This window comes from Bombina bombina, chromosome 9 (genome assembly GCF_027579735.1).
Source record: "Bombina bombina isolate aBomBom1 chromosome 9, aBomBom1.pri, whole genome shotgun sequence".
In the NCBI taxonomy this organism is placed as follows: domain Eukaryota; kingdom Metazoa; phylum Chordata; class Amphibia; order Anura; family Bombinatoridae; genus Bombina; species Bombina bombina.
This window is the reverse complement of record NC_069507.1, coordinates 169775105-169786827: the sequence shown is the minus strand read 5'-3', so window position 1 is coordinate 169786827 and position 11723 is coordinate 169775105.

The following is an 11723-nucleotide window of genomic DNA, read 5'->3' as shown; positions in this document are numbered from 1 at the left end:
AAATATAAACCCATTCTCACTCTGGGAAGCTCATAAATGTGTCATCAGGGGTGAAATGATAAAACTCAAAGCCCTGCAAAATAAAAGTAATAGATCACAACAGACAGACCTCACTGCATCTTATCAAAACGCAGAGAACTTATATAAGGACAACCTGCATGATGACTCCCTAAAATCATTGCGGGATCAAGCCAAATTGAAACTTCAAAAATTTCTAGAATTAGCAGCCCAGAAGCAGACACTAAAATTACAACAGAAATTTTTTCTGGAAGGAAATAGGCCCGGGAAACTCTTAGCAAGAGCACTTAAAACCAGACAATCAGCCCATTATATCCCTATGTTACAAGACCCTTCTGGTGGATCAACGGTAGAGACTAAGAGGATCACAGAAATCTTTAGAGATTACTATACCATGTTATACAACTTGACGCCACATAGGAATCACAAAACACATTTTAATGACTGTTGTAAGTACTTAGATACTGTGACCCTACCTAAACTAACAGCGGAAGATCTTAGCCCCTTAGACTCAGCAATAACCGCTGAAGAGATTACCAACGCTATAAACTCATTAAAACAAGGAAAAAGCCCTGGGCCTGACGGCCTCACTAGCGGTTATTACAAAAAATTTAAGCATCTTTTGATCCCACATTTACTTTTGGTTTTTAATTATATTGATAAATCCCATGGCTTACCCGCCTCTATGCTTGAAGCAGTAGTTACACTTATACCGAAACCAGGTAAAGACTCGACTATTACATCAAACTACCGCCCAATATCTCTCCTGAATATAGATATTAAGATATATGCTAAAATCCTATCCACCAGAATTAATAAAGTACTCCCCTCATTGATACATCCAGATCAGGTGGGTTTCGTGCCGCAGAGAGAGGCTAAAGACAACACCGTAAAAGTTTTACATCTTATGCAATATGCAGCTATACATGACATTCCCTTTATTCTACTTTCGACCGACGCTGAAAAAGCCTTTGACAGACTAGACTGGACCTTTTTAAAAGTTACCCTACAGAAATTTGGTTTCCCAGACAGTTTTATTCAAAAAATTCTAGCCCTTTACACTAACCCCACTGCCAAGATTAAAATTAATGGTACACTTTCCAACTCCTTCCCCATATTAAACGGTACTAGACAAGGGTGCCCTTTGTCACCCTTATTATTCGTTCTATCGATGGAGATTCTTGCTACTAAATTACGTGACAATCCTGCTATAACTGGACTTACTATAAACTCAACTCATCATAAATTGGCACTTTATGCAGATGACTTACTACTGACACTAACTCATCCAAACATATCCCTACCTGCGGCACGAGACACACTGGAAGAATTCGGCCTCCACTCTAATTATTTAGTTAATAAACATAAATCTGAATTGCTCCCCATAAATCTAAATGAGTCTGACATTCAAGCACTTAGCTCACAGGTACCATATTCAATACAGAGGTCCTCACTGAAGTACTTAGGGGTTCACCTCGCTAGTACTGTACAACAATTATTTGAACTGAATTATGAACCACTTCTAAACACTCGAACTAGAGACACATCAGCGTGGCTAAATAAAAATATATCTTGGTTGGGCAGGATAGGAGTGGCCAAAATGACCATACTCCCCAAGATCCTTTACTTGTTCCAAACGGTCCCTATACCGTTATCAGATACCTACCTTAATAGACTCCAATCTGTGATGAACTCATATATCTGGAAAAAGAAACCTCCCAGAATAGCTAGAACAACTCTCTACCTATCAAAAACATATGGGGGATTGGGAGTACCAGACGTAATAAAATACCGAACAGCAGTCTTCTTAAAAAGAGTGATAGACTGGTGTACAACCCCTAACGAAAATAACAAGATTTGGTTGCTATTAGAACACGACCTGACTAGATCCCCCCAACTTGGCGCATACTGCTGGCAACCGAACGGGAATCACCCAGCCTTGACAAAAATCTACCCTATAATACGAGAAACTTTTGCCGTCTGGTCTAGGACTATAGCCAAAAACCCACATATCTCAACTATCCCTTCTCCCTTGACGACTGTTCTATCCAACCCAGACTTCCCAATAGGGATGTTAGTTACACCTAAATCACAGAACAGCCTAGACAATCTCCTCCCACTGTATACACTACTGGAAGCGAACAAATTAATATCTAAACAACAATTAATGGACTTAGGAATCACACAATTCACTGACTGGTTCAAATATCTACAACTTACACATTTTGTTCACACCCATAAACTTAAACAACACACAACAAGAGATCGTACCCCTTTCGAAAAACTTTGCACTTTCAGCTCACCTTCAGCCCACGTTATATCCACCCTATATCAAATCCTACTCACACCCCCTGACCCCAAACAAATCTCTACAATACTATCTTGGCATAAAGAACTTCCGTACACACTCTCGGAGGAAGAATGGCTTGATATCTTTCGACATACCAGTAAATCAGCACATTCAGCCACCCTACTAGAAACTAACTACAAATTCTTGCTTCGGTGGTATCTCACTCCCCATAGATTAAAATATATATTCCCAGAAGCATCAGATAGATGCTGGAGGAAGTGCTTGAGTGAAGGAACACCTTACCATATCTGGTGGGAGTGCCCTAGGATTTTAAAATTCTGGACAGACATCAACCAAGAAATGAGCAGGTTATTAAATCATGAGATTGCTTTAGACCCTTTGATATATTTATTTCATATCCCGCCCAAATTCCAGTTTAAGCAGTACACATCCCTATTTCAACTGGCCATATGCAGCGCCAAACAATTAATCCCAAGGATGTGGAAAACTGAGTCCACTCCAACTTTATCAATGTGGAAAACACAAATGGAAGTGAATCTATCACTAGAAAGATTCTTTTATTACAAAACTGGCAGATTAGAGTTCTACGCTGAAATGCTATATTTCTGGGATTCCTACTATCACACTGAGCAGAACTAAGTGTGACAGACCCTTCGGTCAGGACTGAAAGTGTTAACTTTATTTTCTAACCACAAGTGGCTGGCTCCAGCTACAATCTAATTAATGCTTAGCATTCTATTGTTTGATCACCTCCAGAGAGAAAAACGCCTAAGTGATAAGGAGAGTCAAGAGTGTCTTGTGGTTGAAGTGTTTAAGTAATATAATCCTATTGTATCATGTCAAGGGCGCTTCTCCCTTTTATCTAATGTACAACATTCTTTCAACCCCCATCTGAGGGGGGGTCAAAAACCTGTATAAATCTGTGTGCTGCCTTCAAATAAAGTTGTTATTCTGTTTTAAACCTGAAACTGGCTGGGTTGTGAATTGCTGATTGTCTATGCAGGACATTGTTCATCTGGGGTTAACCCTTGGTACACAGTTGGTACCGTAACATTGGTGGCAAGCGACGGGAGAATCCTTATCGCCCAGAAGAGCAACTACACAAGCCAGTAACCTCAGGAAGAGGGGGATTATTACAATACTGACTAAGATGGAAAGAGTACCAGGGACAGAAGGAACCAATGGGCCCAGCATATCAGACAGAACCCCTGAAGAAGCAAGCTTTGATCGGGCGGTTAAAATAAGACTGGCATATTATGGCCCCAACCCATCTGCGGAAATTATCGACCGGGTCATAGCAGCTGTGGAGGCCAACCTACTTCGCCAAAGCAGCGCTGCAGCAGCCCAAGTGGAAAAGAGAAAAGTAAATTTTGCAGCTTTTAAAAACTTCCTGGAAACAGAAGGAGAGATTGATGGGTTCCTTGCGGATTTTGAGAGGCAATGTGCACTACACAAGGTACCCGCAGAGGACTGGGTCACGATATTATCCGGAAAATTATCCGGCCGGGCCAGTGAGGCTTTTCGGGCCATTCCAGATGAGGAGGTTGGGGATTATAATACTGTGAAAGAGGCTCTGCTCTCCAGGTATGCGGTTACACCGGAGGCATACCGGAGGCGGTTCAGAGACACTGTTAAATTAGCTGGTGATTCCTACGTTGAGTGGGCATGTAAGGTGCACCGCACAGCAGCTCACTGGATAGCGGGGTGCCAAGCCGTATCTGGGGAAGAGGTGCTGCAGCTATTCCTGTTGGAACATTGCTTTGACAAGTTATCAGCAGGAGTTAGAGAGTGGGTTCGGGACCGTAAACCCTCCACCCTGCATGAAGCTGCTCGCCTGGCAGATGAGTATATGGATGTCCGCAAACTGGACACTGCTACCACTAAGCCCCCTGCTAGAGTGGAGTACAGACCCCCAGTCACCCCAGCAGCTGCCAGTTACCAACCCCCGGCGCACCGCTATACCACACGGCCTCCGGCCACGAACTACCCTCAGAGAGCCCGGTTCAATTCGCGGGGCTACTCACAACCTATTCGGTGCTTTGGATGTAAGCAACTAGGGCACAAAAGACCAGAGTGTCCCCTAAACGCAGCGAACCAAGCACAGTCCTGGAGAAGACCCGCTAGCGGAATCCCACGTAATCCTCAGCCTGCGGCCCGCTACGTAGAGGCGCAAGAATGCTGGGGCATCCTACATGAGGCAGACCTTGTGCAAGCTGCCCACCGGAATAACCGGCAACTGGTTAAAGTGAATGGGAAGGAGGTCAGTGGTCTACGGGATACTGGTGCTACCATGACCTTGCTTAGAAAGAACTTGGTGTCTGAGAAACAGCACACAGGAGACACTGTGGCTGTGAGGGTAGCAGGGGGCACTGTGTTCCGTCTGCCTGTTGCCAGGGTGCATTTGGATTGGGGAGGGGGCGCTAGACCTGTGAATGTGGGGGTCATGAAGGATTTACCAGCTGATGTTCTCCTTGGAAATACCTTGGTCCCCCTTGTTTCTGCCTATGCTCCCATGGGTCCCGCTGATGTTAACCCTGTGACTACCCGTGCTCAGATCCGTGCAGCAGAGACTGACCCCCCTGCTGCTAAGCCCCAGGACGCTGAGCTCAGTAAATCTCTATCCGCTATTGATACGTGGAAGTCCCGTTACAATGCGCTGATGAAGGAGAAGAGTCACGTAGAGGATGAAATGGTCACGTTAAATAATCATGTAACAGTGCTAGCAGGAGAGAAGAGGAGTGCAGAGGAAAAAGCACGTTTAGAACAGGAATCTCTGCTAGACAGGCTGCACCGACAGACTGCAGAAAACACCAGCTTGAGAGTGGAACATGAAACATTAAAGACAAACTTAGTGACACTGGAGGAGAAGCTGACGCTGGCTCATAGTGAGGTGCAGCAACTCAAGGGCACCCTATGTCAGTATGAAGGGATTGTGGATACCTATAAAGAGCAGGTACAGAAAACTCGTAAAGAAGCTGATGAGATTTTGAAGGACTGTTTAGCCCTAGTCTGGGCACTGAGGAAGTTAAACCCTTGTTTGTATGGACAGGAATTCTCTCTCATAACGGAAATACAGATGGATTGTCCTGACAAACTGACATGCCTACCACCTCCTAGTCCGGTCATCCCCAGGTTGACCCGCCAAAGGGTCAAGCCGGGTCTGCCGGAGTGTTCCACAAGGGGGGAGCTATGTGACAGACCCTTCGGTCAGGACTGAAAGTGTTAACTTTATTTTCTAACCACAAGTGGCTGGCTCCAGCTACAATCTAATTAATGCTTAGCATTCTATTGTTTGATCACCTCCAGAGAGAAAAACGCCTAAGTGATAAGGAGAGTCAAGAGTGTCTTGTGGTTGAAGTGTTTAAGTAATATAATCCTATTGTATCATGTCAAGGGCGCTTCTCCCTTTTATCTAATGTACAACATTCTTTCAACCCCCATCTGAGGGGGGGTCAAAAACCTGTATAAATCTGTGTGCTGCCTTCAAATAAAGTTGTTATTCTGTTTTAAACCTGAAACTGGCTGGGTTGTGAATTGCTGATTGTCTATGCAGGACATTGTTCATCTGGGGTTAACCCTTGGTACACAGTTGGTACCGTAACACTAAGTTCCTCAAGTAACGTCCTTTGATATGGACGAACCACACGGTAAAAGATGAAAGTTCCTCTCTAGCGAGACGAAGCGCACCATCTAATCCCTCAACACTCTACATACCCTTTAAGTCATATAGGGACTAGCTGTGACTGATAGGAAGCCGAACCTGGACAGTAAATTATACTAGAACCAAACCGACACAGTCCCATTTCCGACTACACACCCTAGACATAACCATCTGACTGTCCAACTTTACTTCAAGTTCTGAGATAGCAAAGGAGATATATACAAGAAGCTACTATTATAGTATTGTTATATAAGCATAGATATCACCATATATACCTTGATCAGATGAACCCTACAACCTCACCAAGAAAACTTTCTGTGTAGTTTGTTTTTGACTATTGGAGTTTAAATATCGTTGAAAATGAGGTTGAAATATGTAAAATATGTTCTTAGCACACTGAAATTAAGCATTACCCATTACAAAATCGCTTTATGTGAACATGCAATTTTTCATATGGACTTGCAGAACCCGGATCTTGTAAGATTGTTATAGAATCCATCATGTAATACGATACTGAACCAGCCATGTAAAATATCTTGACCACTGGAGTGTAATTATTGTTTGAAATTGTTTTGTTGTAATGAATACTTTGTTATAAATAAAAGATTAAACTAAATAATTACCACTTCATCAAACTAATGTGACCACATATGTAAGTTAAGTGGTTAAATTAATATGCTAGGCTCTATCTTAACCAATATGGGATACTCCAGAGATACATGAAACCGAGCTATATAAAAAACTGTGAAACAGTTAACACCACTTTATCAGTCACCAGAAGTATGTAAGATCCTATTCATCAACCAAGAATGCTGCCAAATCTATCTCTCTGTTCATCCCATTTGGTTCAAGGGATCCAATTGTTCTGATCCAATATGTCTCTCTTTTCCGTAAGGCTAGGAGTCTATTTCCTCCCCTTAATCAAGCTTTATTCTTTCCAACGCTTTAACTTACAGGCTACTAGGGTCTTTATTATGTACTTCTAAGAAATGAGCTGATACTCCATGGGACAATACCACTTTTTCAATATTAATGAGATGCTCTCTAAAGCGGGTCTTTAGACTCCTTTTTGTCCTACCAATATAAATTTTCCCGCAAGAACAAGAGAGGTGATAGACTACATGGGTACTTTTACAATTTATAGATTCCTTAATGAGATATTTTTTATTATCTCTTAGGGATTTAAACTCTGAATTTACCTTATCTATGTGTGAACAACTTAGACAATTCTTCCTCCCACATTTGAAAAAAACAAACAAACGGTTTCTCTGTTTTACATTTCCTCTTAATTTGCTAGGGGCTAGGATATTTCTTAGATTTTGATTTTTCTTAAAAACTATCTGAGGTCTCTCTGATAAAAATTTCTTTTAAAATTGGATCCTGCAACAAAACTGGCCAATGTTTCTTAAAAGTTTTCTCTATCTGTCTGGAGGCTCTATTAAATTTGGTAATAAATAACGGTTGATTCTCAGATTTATTCGTTCTCTCCAATTTTCTGTTATTTTTTGTGATTAATAGCATATTTCTATCTACATTCTTTGCCCTGGTATATGCATTATGAACCAGTGTTGGATCATAACCTTTAATAAGGAATATTTTCTTTAATACTTCTGAATGTTTTTCAAATGTGGCTAGATCAGTACAATTCCTTCTGACCCTTTGAAATTGTCCAAAGGGAATGTTTCGGATCCATTTTTGATGGTGTCCACTAGTGGCATGTAGATATGCGTTAGTATCAGTCGTCTTTCTAAAAAGACCAGTGGTTATTTTATCCCCTCTGTTAGTCAGAGAGAGATCTAGAAAAGTAATATAATCAACATGATGTGACTCGGTGAACTTTAAATTAAGGAGGTTTTGATTCACATGTTTTACAAGTTGTGCCACTTCATCAGATGTTTTTTTCCAAATTATGAGGATATAATCGATAAAATGAAACCACCTCACAATCTTATCTATGAACGGATTATTTGTAAAAATATACAGATCCTCCCACCACCCCATGTACAAGTTTGCAAAATTGGGGGCAAATTTTGTTCCCATCGCCGTACCGGTGGTTTGGAGAAAAAATTCCCCTTCAAACAAAAAATAATTTTTCTTTAAAATAAAATCAATGCTTATCAAGTTAAAAGATCGTTGGGACAAATCTATATAACCTGTCTGTCTAAAATAATATTAAATTGCTGATTGGCCCAAATCATGTGGTATGCATGTATACAGAGAGGAGACATCTAGAGTGACCCACATATACTCATCACTCCACATACATTTGGAGAGTTGTGTAATAATGTCTGTTGAATCTCTTATATATGACCGGAGACAAGGAACCATGGGTTTCAATATAGTGTCCACGTATTGTGATAGTTTTCACGTGAGTGACCCAATCCCGGACACTATTGGGCATCCTGGGGGATCCTCTAAATTCTTATGAATTTTAGGAAGGTGGTAAAAAATAGCAATTTTTGGCTCCACCACCCTCAGAAATTCAAACTCTGATTTGTCAAGAATGCCCAGTTCTCTTGCTGTAACTATCAGACCATCATATTGTTCCTTAAAGACCTTGGTGGGATTATTTTTGAGTTTAACATATGTGTTACTGTCACCTAATATTCTATAGGCCTCTTTAAGGTAATCAGCCTTATCTTGTAAAACTATTCCTCCTCCCTTATCTGCTCCACAAATGACTATTGTATTATCACATTGTAAATCAGTTAGTGCTCTTTTTCACTCAAACTAAGAATATATATTTCATTACTCTTTTAGTTTGTACAAATAAACTCCAAATCTTTCAACACTAGCTTGTTAAACACTGGTATAAAATTACCCTGAGCTTGTAGTGGAAAAAAAGTTGAATTTGGTTTAAGACCTGTATGATTAACCTTGAGATCAGTTGATTCTACCTCCAATTCTTCCAACATGTGTACTATATCTTGAGTGTTTTCGATTCCATTAGCCTCCTCACTCTCTCTTTCAAGAGTGAGTAATGAGTCTAAAGTAAAGGACTCATCAAATACTTTTAGCGATGGGTCCTCCACACATGCCCCAAAATCCAACTTATTTTTATTTTTGTTTGCATGAAATCTTTTCAGAGTTAATTTCCTCGAGAATTTTTCAAGGTCTATAAATAATTCAAAATCTTTTGGATTGTTAGTGGGCGCAAAGGAGAGTCCTTTCTCTAGGACACTTATCTCTGTCTTAGTCAAAGTTTTCTTACTTATGTTAAATATTTTTTGGCCATTATCTTTTATTATTGCCATTCTCTCCCTTTTATTCTTTTTGAGTTGGAGTCCCACTCCTCCTCTACATCCTCTTCTCTTTCTCCTCTTTTGGGGTTTTTCCCCATAGGGGAGTTGCAAACCCCTAAAAAAGACAAAGAAGAGGGTTCTTGATACATATCCCGATTTGACTTAAAATGTTTACCAGTGTTACTCATATTTTGCCAATTAGGGAATTTGGGCCTAGCACCCATATTATCATATACGGTTGCTTCCCTTATATTTGTATTAGTATTTTTATTTTTATTTTTGTTTTTATTTGGATGTTGGTATATCCTAACTTGATCATTATCTTGATCCATGAGTCTATTATGTCCTCCCTCATTATACATGTAATTTCTATTTGAATCTCTCCTAACTCCTGTTTTGTATTTTGGAGTACCTTGATTCTTTGAATGGAAATTCTGTACAAGTTCTGTACAAGTTGTTTTTATTAAAATTACTACTTAAACCTCCATGATGATAATTGGTGTCAATATTCCTATTAACCTGGGTATACTCCTTTCTTATCACATAATTATTAGTATTTTCCTTTTTATATTGTTTAGTAGAATTTGTAGGGTTACTACTAAACCCATTTCTTTTTTTTCTTTTTTTTATTTGTATTCACATTAAACCTAGGTTGGCCATTAATGTGGAAATTTTTTGACCTATCTTCCATTTCTACTGTTTCACTAATGCTTGATTGCTGATTAGGATCTTCATTGGTTGTATTAGCTAATAAAAAGGCATTGTTTAGTTTTAAATAGGAATAATTTAGTTAATGATAGTAATTTTATTTAGATTTATTTAAATTATATTTAAGTTAGGGGGTGTTAGGGTTAGGGATAGACTTAGGTTTAAAGGGTTAATAGATTTAGAATAGTGGTGACGACGTTTGGGACAGCAGATTAGGGGTTAATAAATGTAGGTAGGTGGCGGCGATGTTGGGGGCATCAGATTAGGGGTTAATAAATATAATGTAGGTTGCGGCGATGTTAGGGCGGCAGATTAGGGGTTAATAAATGTAGGTAGGTGGCGGAGATGTTAGGGGCGGCATATTAGGTGTTAATATGATTTAACTAGTGTTTGCGAGGCAGGAGTGCTGCGGTTTAAGGGTTAATATGTTTATTACAGTGGCGGCGATGTCCGGAGCGACAGATTAGGGGTTAAAAATTTTATTATAGTGTTTGCGATGCGGGAGGGCCTCGGTTTAGGGGTTAATAGGTAGTTTATGGGTGTTTAGTGTACTTTTTAGCACTTTAGTTATGAGTTTTATGCTACGGCGTTGTAGTGTAAAACTCATAACTACTGACTTTAGAATGCGATAGGAATCTGGGAGGTACTTTTTTGGCCTCCCAGGACAGACTCGTAATACCGGAGCTATGGAAGTCTCATAGAAAAAGACTTTACGAACTTTACGTAAGTCGGTTTGCGATAAGGCCAAAAAAGCGTGCAGGGTCCCTAAACCTGCAAGACTCGTAATACCAGCGGTAGTCAAAAAGCAGCATTAGGACCTGTTAACGCTGCTTTTTCACCTTACCCCAAAACTCGTAATCTAGCCGAAAGTAATCACAGATGTTAAAAGTATATTAATATACATAATATATATGTTGGCTGTGCAAAACTGGGGAAAGGGTAATAAAGGGAGGATCTATCGTTTTAAACAATAAGGGCTTGATTACAAGTGAGGCGCAAACGGTTTTGTGCTAGCGCAATTGTGTTTTTGCAAGCCATTCTCATTTGGCTGATATTACAAGTGGAGCAAAATCGTGATTGCGCTTGCAGAATCACCCTTTACGTTTCAGTCTTTTCCACTATCTCAGATCTCTGTCTAATAGCTCTGTTTATTATACACTGGCTAATAAAAATGATTTAAAAATATATTACACAAAAAAGTTATAAGGGCTCAAAAATTGGAGATCTTGGGTGTTGGAAAAAAAAGGGTGGCAAATGGCTTTAACATAGACACATACAGATACATTGCTAAATATTTATTTGTATGTATATATGTCTATATATATATGTACATAAATATTAATGTATTTATATGCATATATATGTATTTACAGTCATATATACTGTATATATATATATATATATATATATATATATATGTGTGTAAATGCATTATAGCCCTTTGCCATTAAGCAGATAAAAAAATGATAAAACATATTTATGTAATATTAATTTGAAATAAAGGTATTACTGTAAATATTTCACATTTTATAATGCACATATGCGAAAAGGCAATGTTTCTCCATTTACCTCTAGCGCAAAATACGTTTTTTTGGAACTTGTAATGCAACTCCTCAAGCTCAAAAAAGAAAATTCAAGCAGAGTTTTCACTTACACAAAAAAATAAAAAAATACTACACCACTTGTAATCTAGCCCAAACGTTTTGGAGTAGACTGTCCCATTAACAGGAAGGTGCTTGCTTTATTTATTTATTTAGTTTGCACATGCTCAGTGAATCTACAT